Genomic DNA, 14,521 nt, shown 5'->3' with positions numbered 1-14,521 from the left:
GATATTCCCGAAAGATTTTTTTAGTCAAAAGAATCCCCCAGCCAATTATTCATCGACAAGTCCAAGCATGTGAAACAATTGCTCTTCCGGGGTCCAGCAAACAACTAGGAACAGTCAACACCTGGCAGCAGAGTGGGTCTGGATTCAGTCACTTTCATATGCAACATGAACTGGCAAGCAGAGTGGGCATAGGAGAGAACAGAGGACTGCAAGCCAAAGATAAAGGATTGAGGAAGAAAAATCATTCCTATTTCCCTCTCTTTAAGGCATCAGTTTATTCACATCATTTGGGTTGAGATTCAGGCCTATTTTTCTAGTTACCAGAAAATAAATAAAAGCAAAAAAAAAAAAAAAAAAAAAGAACTACGACGTTGGAGTTGCTGTTTTGTTTTTAACGTCCACTGCCAAGGTTTTTTTCTTAGATCTAAGCATCCCTACAGGTGGACTTTAGTATCTCTACCTTGTAGATGAGGATAAAAAGAGTTAGGTTAAGGGACTGGGGAATGTTATTTGGCCAGTAAATGGAAAAGCTGAGGTTGGAATGCTCATTTGGAAAACTGAACAAGTACAAATAAAACTGAACTTCTTAAAAAGAAGCAGCATGGTAGAAAGGTAATGTCCAGTTTTGTTGGTACTTATAGCCACTCTCCACTCTCCCATAGTAAAGGCTACAAAAACTATGTGAAGCTACTCTTTTTGACGCTTGCAATTTATCCTGGATATTCCTCTGATTCTTCGCCTTGAACCTTCTCTTTCCTTCTTATTGATTTGCCTGCATTCCCCAGCTAACCCTATGAGTGTATGCCAAACTTGTATAGCCTGTCTTGTCTTTCTTTTCTCTTTTCTCTTCTCTTTTCTTTTCCTTTCATTTTCTTTCCTTTTCTTGTCTTTTCCTTTCCTTTCCTTTTCTTCTCTTTTCATTTCTGCCTCTATCCAAGATGAAGCTTCTCAGATCAACTGCTCTTTATTCCATGCAATTCAAATGAAAGTAAGAGACACCCTAGATTGGACCCAGAATCCAGGCCTTCATATCTGTCAGTGAGACTGAATAGAATTTATCTTATTAAGTAATCAAACATATTATAAAACTACTATAATTGAAAGATTTTGACCCTGAGGTAAGAATAGTCATTTCAACATCTCAGAATAATTAGACCACACAGATGTTACTATTTTTATAAGAATTTAATATTTAATGAAATTAACATGATACATCAGTACGGAAGAATAATATTCAATAAAGTATCTAAAAATGACTTTGAAGATTGGGGAAGGATGATATTTAAGATTCTAACTTCATCCTATATATTAAATAAACTCCATATCTATTAAATAATTAAATAAGAAAAAAATCATATCCTATCACAGAAAAGAATAAAAGAAGCAATGGGATATTTAGAAACTGCCGAAAAGTTGATTCTGAATTAAAAATATACTGAAGAAATTAGAAATAAAATAATAATCATGCCAAAGATTGGTGTGTATTGGTGCTTGTTTTGTGTCAGGCTTGGTCCTAAGAACGTCCCTGTGCTACCTTATTTAATATCCACATCTTCTATGACAAAAGTAATATTACTATTTCCATTTTGAAATGCTAAGAAAGGTTAAGTAATTGATCCAAGATTACCTAGTTAATTTCAGAGCTCATATTCACCGCTGTTGGCTCCAAACCCTTGGCACTTAACCACTACATTGTACAGAAATATTCTGAACATTAATGACTTCTGAAATATATATATATATATATATATATATATATATATATATATATATATATATATATATATGTGTGTGTATGTCTTTACCTTTGTTCCATTATATATGGTATATCAGAAAAGATGGGGAAAATATCTTTATTTTGTAGAAACTTATTTTAATAGATGTTTTAAAAGAGAAAAATACTTTTAATCTATCAAATTAGTGGAAGTAAATATGATCATTATTTCTTTGTGGGCATTGTGACAATGACATTTCATACATTAGGAAAGCTTCTCAGTTATATACAAAATTCTTTAACAGTGTTCATAGTAGATTTCAGCAGATATGCGTTTAAAAAATGGCACTTTGCTCAGTCTAGCCCATCTTATAAAGATAACTTACATGGGGAAGAAACAAAAACAAAATAAAAAACAAAAACAGAAAAAGAGACCAAAAGCTACTGACAGCCAACTGCTGGACAAAATCAAAGAGATTTTCATTAACCATGAATTTTATATCCATATAATTTTAGAATGAAACCTGATGATTCATTTAAAGTATTCCATCTCAAAAGAAATAAACTTACCAGTTTAAAGGAAGATGATGAAATCTAGTGTCTTTTCTGAGATTCCCAAGCCCACCCCACCCTAGACACCCATGTTTTTCTACTAATAAAACCTGGCCAACCATCTCTCTCCTACTTTTTGTTCCCTTTCTCTCTTGGAAATTTTCTTTCCACATCTATCTGGAGACTATAATTTCTACAGAACGACGGGGCAGAGAGCACAGTCACAGCAGGGTTGTGTGTTGAGAGGCCTCATCCCCAGTGAGTAGGTCGCTAGAAGCTGAGTAGCAATGGGAGCAGCCCAGGTTTGAGCGCATCCCTGGGACTGTAGTTTCCCAGCAATTCCATTGCATCAGAGTAAGATACCCAGGCAATGGGAATAGGAGAAAATTATACCTCGGTGCTATAGAAGCCACAGGATAAATGCTTGCCGATGCTGGAAATTCGTCTAGGAGGGAATATATCAAACTGCCCTCCAGCCGCATTATGACAAGGAAACCTACTGAGCCCCCAAATGAACAGAGGGAGACTAGGATAAGCATGACATTGGGATGACCTTCTCACTTAAGAAAGAATAAGCCTCAAATAACAAACAAACCAAAAACAGCAGCTCTTTGAAAAACAAAAGCAAAAAAATTCACAACAAAGGAAAAGGCGTATCATCTTAAAAGCCTCTGTGGACTAACAGGACTTGGGTAGGGGACAGCAATCCAGGTGACAGGAGGGACCAATGTCAACCAGCTGGGCACATCTCTTCCTTCCTCTGAAATTCAGACTGGCTGCAGCAGGGTTTGCTCTTGAGCTCCGCATTGTGAAAGATATAGAAAAACGTGCTTAGGGAAACGTAAGCTGGCTATGGGTTTTGATATCCTGAAATAAACGCCTGCTTTTGACAAGGTCAAGGCACAGTCCAGTCCTGCCTGCACCAAAACACAAAACTCACAGGTGGACACACCCCAGACAACTACATAGACCTCAAACTCAGCTCTGCTGTTCCGAGAAAAGCCTAATTTAACTACACACGTGCAAAGGAAACCCATGACAGCTACTATAATATCAATACTATCCTACTTAACAATTCATTTCCAAATTTGTGTGGGTTATCAAGAAGTTCAGGGTTAACAGTGCCTGTTGTTCTTCAAGAGAAGCCAGAAATGCAGATTTTTGTGCGAAAGCTCCTCAGCCTTAAAAGTTTGTAATTTTAAAATTGTAAAAATAGGTACAGCTCCTAAACATCTATAGAGTGGATCCAGCATTCTAGTCTAGTTTTGTGACTTCTGATAGGAACTATGATAGACACTTAAGAAAATTTATCACTCTAGAATGCCAATATGTAACAAATAAGAGGAGTTCCAGAAAGAAATTGTAGCTTCCAATTATGTAGATTGCTACATAGTTACGACATAGTCACTAGGCATGAGCTACAAGGGAAAAAAATGGAACTACTCTAGTAAGAAAACTATCCCCAGAGGATATCAAAGGTTTCCAAAGACTTTTTTTCAAGAAAAAAATAGATTTTATTCAAAATGTTATATGAAGAATAAGCTGGAAGATCTCTATGAGATGGTGAAAAAGACACATACTTTCCCCATCCATTAAAGAGCAAGGAAATTGGAAATGCCAGGGAAAAAAGTTGTTCAATAAAGTCATGGTCCAAACATGAAGTGAATGAACTTGTGCCAGAATAATGGTAGTCAACAATAAATAATTGATGGTGAATAATAAAGTGATTTCATTTGAATCTGATGCTTGGAACATGTTCTTTTTCAAGCAACAAAAATGGAAAGATATGGAATTACATCCCTCTGTACAGACCCAGCAGGTACTTTATTCTATGAAGAATATTGTTTACATAACAACTTTGGTTTATGAAGTAAGATGGAAAACTTTAAATATTATTTAAAACCATGAATGAAATAATTTAGAAACAGAAAATTACTAACTAACAATTGTGGGGATGGTTGCAATGAGTTGAAAGAGTAGATATGTCTTAAGTTGAAAAAGTAAGACATCGAATAAGAGCAATATTATTTAGAATTATGGTGGGGGCCAGCAGAGCAGCTAAAATCATGAAAATGATGGAGAGCAATGGCTTCTGAAGTGCACATTGGAGGGATAGGAATTAAAGCTTCTCTTTCCATTTAAATCCTGGGGATTTTAATTGTTTTCATGGTATACATGTTTTATTTTCATGACAAGAATAATTTTTATTAAAGGATCTTAACCACTCAGAATTTTAAATGGAATACATGGCTTACAAATCTCACAAAGACAAAAGGAAACAAGATATTTTGAGGAGTGACTTCCCTACCATTAATTACTACCCTCCAAAATATGAAATGATATCCAAAAATACAAAAGAAATCATTAAATCAACAGAATTAAAGATCAATTTAGAATAGAAACCAAATTTTGTAGAAAATATGTACAAAACATGTACAGTTTAACATTACAAAAATAATGTTCATTTTATTTATTTATTTTGTTTATTTTTTTGGCTTTTTTTTGTTGGAGTATAGTTGCTTTGCAATATTATGTTAGTCTATACTGTACAGCAAAGTGAATCAGCTATACGTATACATATATCCCCTCTTTTCTTTTTAAAACATATATAATCTGTAATTTAATTTGTAAGAATTTTCCTTAAAAATATCCAAGTATAGAAAAAGCTATATTCATGAAAATATGTATTGCATCCTTATTTAAAATAGCTAATCATTGAAAGCAACCTAAGTTTAGAGTACAGGGAAATAGGTAACTTGTATTAAAATGTTCTCCACCGCTGAGGAGAATCAGAGCTGGGGATGAGCAAAGAGGTAAAGGGTAACAAGATTCGCCTGGAAAGAGTAGATTCAATGGTACCCCTCTGGATGGGGCTAATGCTCAAATACTTTCTCTCTTAGAACATCTCTGGAAGTTTGTAAGTTCTTTGAAGACATCACCTCTAATTGCTGGAAATCTACAGTTTTCTGATATGCACTGTGCCCAGTGGTATGTTGGTGAAAAGTTTAATAATTGGATCTCTGGGGAAAAAAATTCTGATTTCCAGGATATATATACTCCTGTCATGGTGGATTTTAAGCCATCAACCTGATGTCACTAAGTGGGGAATAGCACAAAATTTTATAGTATTTCCATCTTAAACACAAGAATGTCGGTAATAGTAAAAATGTAATGAAATAAAAAGGAAGTAATGAATTTTGAATATGTATTACCTTTTTAAATAGATTTTATTTGATTGAAACCAATAATGTAATTGATTTGAGTATATAATTAGTTTTAATAATGGCCCTGTTTAACAATTAGCTCACAAAATTCCTAAAAAATTAACAATTGGCTATTATGAGGCCATGGGAGCTGGCTCGCAGGACCTCGTTACTTCTTATTCTTCAGCTTCTAGCTCCAGAAATTTCAAACCTATATTGTGCCTTTATCTGTTTTGGGGAGGGGTTCCTCTTCTTTAAAGTAATTAATTAATTGTTTTAATTGCGGTGAAATACAGATAACATAAATTTTACCATGTTAACCATTTTAAAGTGTACAGTTCACTACATTTACATTCACACCGTTGCGCTACGATCACCACCATCCATCTACGTAACTCTTTTCATCTTGAAAAACTGAAACTCCGCTCCCATTAAACAATAATTCTCCATCCCCTTTCCCTACAGTTCCTGGCAACCACCATTCTATTTTCTGTCTGTATGAATTTGAGTACTTAAGGTACCTCATGTAAGTGAAAGCATATCGTATTTGTCCTCTTGTGATTGGCTTACTTCACCTAGTGTAATGTCCTCAGAGTTCATCCACGTTGTAGCATGAAGAGAGGCTCCTTTTAGGATGACCAATGATCCTTGGCAAACTTCAAAAACGCCAGGTATACCCTGTGCGGCCTCACTGTCCTGCTGGCCCTGCCCGCCAGAGGATCCCTGCCAGACGATTTTCTGGTGAGAGTCAAGTACCAGCCATTATTGAAAATACACATGCCAAGCTGTCGAGGTTCCCCTCGCTTGGGTTTGGGTTTCCCTCAAAGAAATCCTATGTTGTCCACTCTTTATATAATAAATACTCGTCTTCTCTGATATAGTCTGGAAGGGGTTAATGAATGAACTTGGACAAACAGCCCCCGTTTGGGGGCTGTTTGCTACAGAAATCTGGGAGCCCTGAAGGACCTACTCTTCTCACCCCTGAACCTCAATCTAAATTCTAACGAAAAAGAGTCCAATTTGAACACTTTTCATATATTCTGATAGTCTTACATCTCTGTCTCTAGCCCATGTTTCTCCTGAGTTCCAATCCAATATCCAATTGCTATTGCAAACAGTAATACCAGAGCAAATACTTGTCTCCTCATAGAGTTCTCTACCTTATTTCCATGTCAATACGTCCAGCCACCTCTGTAGTTCATACACTCAACATCTGTAGACCAATCTAACCAGAGTTCACTAAGCAGTTTCCCTCTAGTTGTGCCTCCCTTTGACCATCTGCTGCTTTCTTACCAGGCTGACGTTACTCAAATACAAAGGCGACTGTGCCAGCTTTGACGCTCCCGGTGGTTTTATAAAACCTCCTCAGCATGCCCCTGCTTACAGTAGACCTTACCTCTTTTTTGCAAGCTCTCTCACACCAGAAGCTTCTCTGAGAATGACTGTCTGCAGCCCTTGCCACATGATGTATTCAGCCCTTGCTCCTTCTGTCTGAAAGTTCAACTTCTCTTGCTTTTCCCCAGCATTGCAACCTCAAAGACTTGTAATCAGCCTTCAAAATCAACTTTTTTTCCTTCCAGTTTTACTGAGATATAACTGACATACAGCACTGTTTAAGTTTAAGGTGTACGGCATAATGATTTGATTTACATACATCATGAAGTATCGCGGTAAGTTTAGGGAACACCCGTCATTTCATACAGATACAAAATTAAAGAAATAGAAAAAAATTTTTTTTTCTTGTGATGAGAACTCAGATTTACTCTTAACTTTCATGGATAACATAACAGCAGTTAATTATATTTATCAAGTTGTACATTACATCATTAGTACATATTTATCAAATGGAACTCTGTACATTTTGACTGCCTGCCCCCAGAAAATCAACTTTTTTAGAAAAGAAGCATGTTACAACCCTTTCTCCAGAAGAGGATGGACCATTTCTCTTTTTTTTCCAAACAACTTTCTACATAAATCTACCATTGTACCTATACAATCCTATTGTACTTCCTTGATTATATGACTATTTTCCTCCCCCAAAAGCTATAAAATATTGGAGACCAAGAACAAGTATTATTGTATTTTCATTCTTAGAGTGTAACGTAGTACCTGACAAGCATTTGTTATTCAATTTTTTAAAGGAATAAATGAATAAACAAAACAAGCTGTAAATAAAGTACTGTACAGCTATCAAAATAGATTTTTAAGGTATGAGATTATATTACAATGTATAAAAACTATTAATAGAGCAGGAAACAAAACTGTATTTACACCATGCATATAACTTGGAAAAACACATGTACTTAGAATAAAACCTGAAAGAAAATATACACAAATTGCTGAAGTTTGTTCATTAGGATATTAAAATTTAAAGTGATCCTCCCTCATTCCCTCTTTCTCTCTCTCTCTCCACCTCACCTCCTCTCCTTTCTTTTTGTCAAAAGTTCACGTTTCTTTTATAACTATATATATTTATATATAACTATTTTTTTTAATTTTAGGAGACAATTGGTTACATATGATTCTCAGTTGTATACCTGTTTTTATATGTATCATTTCTTTCACAATCACATGTCTATATAATCCTAAGAAATGCTTTCTCATAAAGACAAATTGAAAAATGATCAAGTTCTAGTAAAACTACACTAACTCAATGATACCGGTTGCCAAAATCAGGTTACTGGTGTCCCATCTCTGTTCCCTATGCCGTCCCCAGCCATTCCAAGGCATCACCCACAACTAATCAGGTTTTTTTAAACTTTCCTTCCCAATATTTCTCATTCATTTTTTCCTAAAATTTTTTTCAAAGCAGTTCTTCATTTTACAATAATGCATTCTCACAGCTCCTATGTAGTTCAACTAGTAGGCAATAAAGCAAGAACACATTTGAATACCATGGTCAAAACGAGATCTGGAACTTCATGCTCTTATTGACTGAATATCCTCAGTATCAGATAAAACCACATGGACAGAATTCCTTTCCTATCTGTAAAGGTAGAGCATTGACTAGGAAGCTCAATAGTTCTAAACAGTGCCCTTCTACCCCAGGCCATAAGCAATTAAAAGACCAGAACATAGATGAGGCATCCCTACATCTTTGGTGCCTAGTACATAGAAGTTGCGTAACTAACATGTGTTGAGTGATATAAGTGATAAATGCAGAGTCATATCACAGCTTTGTGAGATACAACAGGGGAAACAGCCACCAGCATCAATAAGAAAAATGGTGATTAGAAAAATAAAATTATTATTCTCTGTTTTGGTATTTACTTTTTGCAGAAAGGGAATGGAAAGTTAGAAGAAGCTAGTTGGAATCCAATTTATGCTACGCACTGTGATTTTTATACATATTCCTTATATATGTGTTAGATTAGTGATTCAAAGAGCAAACACTGGTGCCAAAATACTTGAATTTGAATCCTGGATCTGCCACTGTATAACTCTGAGACTTAGGACAAGACACATGGTAACTCTAGTTTTCAGTTTCATCAACTGTAATCTGGGGGTGATACTAACAGACCTACCTGATAAAGTGGTTGTGAGAATTGAATTAATACGTATAAAGCTTTTGCACAGAGACTGGAACATAAATGTGATTTTTCTAAGTGTGATTTTTAAAAAAAATTTTATCATTAGTTAACCATTATATAATCACTTTGAGGTGGGTATTACTACCACCATTTTGCATCTAAGGAAACTAAATACATAAACTTGTCATGCATTACAGTAAAACAAATTTGAACTCAAGACAGATTTTTGCCCATGTATCACAAAAGATGCTTTTATAAAGCACTCTTTCAGAAAATATAGGAAAAAAAAGTATATTGTATTTAAACGCTGGCTGAATTCCCAATGGATTAAACTTTTTCAAATAGCATAATTTTTTGGATAACCAAAGTTTAATCTCTATAAACACAACGTTCTTTTGGTTTCAACTATTTATGTTGGTCAACATGTACTTACCATAATTTATTTTATTCTTTGTGATTCAGGTTCATTGCTATTTCTATCAGTTATTGTACAGAGCTCTAACAGCCCATGTTTCATGCCCCAAAGAACTCGTGAGTTCTGTAGAGCCATTTGCTCCTTCACTTAATGGCCCTACCCTGCCTAGCTGTTCCAGTTGCTATATCTGTGGTTCTATAGTTTTATTCTCTCCTCCTCCAGCCCATGTGACAGCCTTCAACACGTCTGGGTTGGCAGTGTGCCTGCCAATAACAGTCCCCTTCTCCTGATGATTTTTACTCTGATCATTCTATGGAGTTGAGAGAAATAAGTATATACAACCAGACTGAGCATAATCATGTATAAAATCAGATTAAGCAGAATCTGAGTGAAGACCTGACGGGCATAATATGAGTAAAATCCAGATGCTATATGCGTGAGCATTGTAGCATCTATTTTGGCTCCCCAGAGACTGCTTGCTCACTAGCTTGTGTTCCTCTGTACGTTAGTCAGGGTATTTGTTCACGTACTTAGTTAATTCATTTAACTATACCACAATGTTATTGGAATATTTACATCCCCAAATGGAGATTTATATAGAAAACTGTTTTGAAGCAAGAGGACTGTTACTTGAGTCTGAGCTCCCTGTGCTGTGGTGCTCTGCAAAGTTAGGTGCCAACAAGATATTGAATAGGTTAGTTATTAGATATATTTTCAGGAGTTTTACTTGTGTGTGTTTTCCATCTGCAGTGTCTCACTAGGAAGATGAAATAAATATCTCAGACAATCACTTGTGTGAGAGTAATCTGTTTAAGCGTGCTCGGCGTAATGCACGAAGCATAATACAACGAAATGTTACAACTTTTTCTTGCAATCCAATCTAATCCTTCTTTAGAAGACAAATGGTGACCTACTTTCTCTAAACTCTATCCCTAAATATTTTCCTTCTAATTTCTTTTTTTTCCCTTCGGGTTTTATTGAGATATAATTGACATTCAGCACTGTGTAAGTTTAAGGTGTACAGCATAATGACTCATATACATCATGAAATGATTACCACAATAAGTTTAGTGAATATCCACTATCTCATATAAATACAAAATGAAATGAAAGGGAAAAAGAAGTTCCTCATGATGAGGACTCAGGGTGTACTCTCTTGTTAACTTACACTATAACATACACACTGGTTTGACATCTTCACAATACTGAATCTTCTAATTAATTAACATGGTGTGATAGGCATAATTCTGAGATGACTCCAGGATTTCTGTTCCTTGTATATGCATCCTGGAAAATCTCCCCTTGAGTGTGAATTGATGGATTTATTTATTTATTTTTTAACATCTTTATTGGAGTATAATTGCTTTACAATGGTGTGTTAATTTCTGCTGTATAACAAAGTGAATCAGCTATACATATACGTACATCCCCATATCTCATCCCTCTTGCGTCTCCCTCCCACCCTCCCTATCCCACCCCTCTAGGTGGTCACAAAGCACTGAGCTGATCTCCCTGTGCTATGCGGCTGCTTCTCACTAGCTATCTATTTTACATTTGGTAGCGTATATATGTCCATGCCACTCTCTCACTTCGTCCCAGCTTACCCTTCCCCCTCCCCGTGTCCTCAAGTCCATTCTCTACATCTGTGTCTTTATTCCTGTCCTGCCCCTAGGTTCTTCAGAACCTTTTTTTTTTTTTAGATTCCATATATATGTGTTAGCATACAGTATTTGTTTCTCTCTTTCTGACTTACTTCACTCTGTATGACAGACTCTAGGTCCATCCACCTCACTAAAATAACTCAATTTCATTTCTTTTTATGGCTGAGTAATATTCCATTGTATATATGTGCCACATCTTCGTTATCCATTCATCTGTCAATGTACACTTAGCTTGCTTCCATGTCCTGGTTATTGTAAATAGTGCTGCAATGAACATTGTGGTACATGATTCTTTTTGAATTATGGTTTTCTCAGGGTATATGCCCAGTAGTGGGATTGCTGGGTCATATGGTAGTTCTATTTTTAGTTTTTAAGGAACCTCCATACTGTTCTCCATAGTGACTGTATCAATTTACATTCCCACCAACAGTGCAAGAGGGTTCCCTTTTCTCCACACCCTCTCCAGCATTTATTGTTTGTAGATTTTTTGATGATGGCCATTCTGACTGGTGTGAGGTGATACCTCATTGTAGTTTTGGTTTGCATTTCTCTAATGATTAGTGATGTTGAGCATCCTTTCATGTGTTTGTTGGCAATCTGTATATCTTCTTTGAAGAAATGTCTATTTAGGTCTTCTGCCCATTTATGGATTGGGTTGTTTGTTTTTTTGATATTGAGCTGCATGAGCTGCTTATATATTTTGGAGATTAATCCTTTGTCAGTTGTTTCGTTTGCAAATATTTTCTCCCATTCTGAGGGTTGTCTTTTTGTCTTGTTTATGGTTTCCTTTGCTGTGCAAAAGCTTTTAAGTTTCATTAGGTCCCGTTTGTTTATTTTTGTTTCCATTTCCCTAGGAGGTGGGTCAAAAAGGATCTTGCTGTGATGTATGTCATAGAGCGTTCTGCCTATGTTTTCCTCTAAGAGTTTTATAGTGTCCAGTCTTACAGTTACGTCTTTAATCCATTTTGAGTTTATTTTTGTGTATGGTTTTAGGGTGTGTTCTAATTTCATTCTTTTACATGTAGCTGTCCAGTTTTCCCAGCACCACTTATTGAAGAGGCTGTCTTTTCTCCATTGTATATTCTTGGCTCCTTTGTCAAAGATACCAAATATCCTATTTTCTTTGCATCTTCCGGTAAGCCTTCTTGGTTTAACCACACCTAATTTTTGCATATTTTTTAATGTGGCTATGGATTATTTATATTATATGTGCTGTTGAATATGTTTTAAGTTTTCTTTTGCCTTTCACATGAGTACATGCCCCTTTTTCAAAACAGAGAGTTAAATCTATTGCCAATAAGCACCATGTTTTATCAATTCATATTTATCTCTTTTGGCCAAGATGTATTTTCTAAATTTTACATTCTTAGTAGTATTATTGCTTGACTAATGATAGAGGAGCTTGGGAGAAAGTGAAAATGGTAACATTTTATTGTACATTTTACAAACTTCTATTTCACTGTTTCTTAGGTATTTGGCTAAAATTCATCAAAGTGAACGTTGGAACAAGTGTCAGAGGTCATCAAGTCTGATCTTATATTTTACAATTAAGGACTCTGAGGCCTAGAGATGTTAAGAAACATATCTAAGGTCAGCTAGCTAGTGACTAGCACTAAAATCTAGGCACTTGATTTTTAGCACATGGCTTTGGGCTCTGTAAGCGTTTGCCACCCCATATGAAAAGAGTACTTGCTGTTCAAGTGCTATTTTAGCCATCCATATACCATGCCTGAACTCTGGGTGGCTCAAGGACCATGGCCCTGTTTCACAGATGTGCTGGAACAAAGAAATGTTAAGTGCTGACTAAGGTAGCAGAACAAATCTACAAAGGAGTCAAAATAGAACACACTTCTGTGTTCTATTGATATTTCTCAGTGTTATCGAAGACACTGCTCTGCCTTTGTGAGAACAAATTCTGTCTTCCCCAGAGGCTACATAACTCCCTAATGGTAAATTAGTCACTTAGGAAGTACATTAACTCTTCCCAGCCACTGGGGTGTCATTACTTGGAAATCCTCTGTTTCTAGGCCATTGGCTGTGATGATAGTAGTACACTGCGCTAAATGGGACCCCAGTGGCCCCGAAAGAACTAATGCACCTTCCTTAGTGCTAAACTTGCTGCAAAGCTTAGGGATGTTCCCAAAAACCCTTCACCTCCCAGACACTTAAACATTTGTTAAGGTTTCTGGCCAAGGCTGGCACCGTATCAAATTGTCTTTGAGTTTATTTTAACTTCAGAGGTCTCGCATCTGCTCTCCCATTCACCTAGTATCTAATTCATCCAGGGACCCAGAGCCCTCACACTGCCTCCAGGTGTTCATTCTTCCATGATGAAATATATCAAAATTCAGTCCCATTTCCATAGGAGTCAACATAGCCAGCTTTTTTTTTTTTAATTGAAGTATAGTTGACATATAACATTATATTAGTTTCAGATATACAACATAACGTTTCAATATTTGTATATAGTGTAAAACATAGAGCCAGTTTTTATTAAGGGACAAAATAACTCATAGTATGGTTTTAATAGTGTGAGTTACTTAATAATGGTTTAATAATTAATCATTAAACCATTCAATAAAGTTAAACTATTGAATAATGGTTTTAATAGATAGTAGTGAATTTATGTATTCCCTCTAAGATATGTTTTAAAATATGCAATTTATTTCATTAGACCAAGAAATGCATTGATATTATAAGAAATTCAAAAGGTACAAAAAGTTAGATAGTAAAACGTAAGTCTCCTTTCCTGATCTGATCCTTAGAGTCCAATCCCCCCTTCTCTAAGGCCACTTATCTTACCAATTAACTGTGTCTTTTCCCATGGGTAATCTATGATATAGATATGCTCACATATATGCAAATATATTTATATAATTCTTTTATACGAATGTTAGCTTTTTAGACATATTCTTATACACCTTGCTTTTTTCACTCAAACATATAAAGTGGGGGATGATTCTATTTTAATACATACTGAGTAGCAGCATTATTTTGAACAGATATATAGTTTTCCTTAGGATGGAAATATCATGATTTATTTAATCAGCCCCTAGTGATGAACATTGAGGGTTTTCTCCCCCAACCTTTTGTTATTACAAACAATGCTACATATGGTACTTAATTAATTTATTTATTTTTATATTTATTTATTTATTTTGCTGCGCCGTGCCACTTGCATGATTTTAGTTCCCCAGCCAGGGATTGAACCTGGGCCCTAGGAAGTGAAAACGTGGGGTCCTAACCATTGGACCACCAGGGAACTCCCTATATACGGTATGTTTAAAATCAGCCTTTAAACATAAGTGTGAGTATATCTGTATAATAAATTCCTAGAAATGGAATTGTCGAAACAAAAGATATATGCATTTTTAATATTGATAGATACTATTAAAGGGCCATCCACAGAATCTGGAACAATTTACGTACCTTGACACTATATTGTG

This window comes from Balaenoptera borealis (genome assembly GCF_965194805.1).
Source record: "Balaenoptera borealis genome assembly, chromosome: 17".
Lineage (NCBI taxonomy): Eukaryota > Metazoa > Chordata > Mammalia > Artiodactyla > Balaenopteridae > Balaenoptera > Balaenoptera borealis.
The sequence above is the reverse complement of the archived record's forward strand: the minus strand, read 5'-3'. Positions refer to the sequence as shown.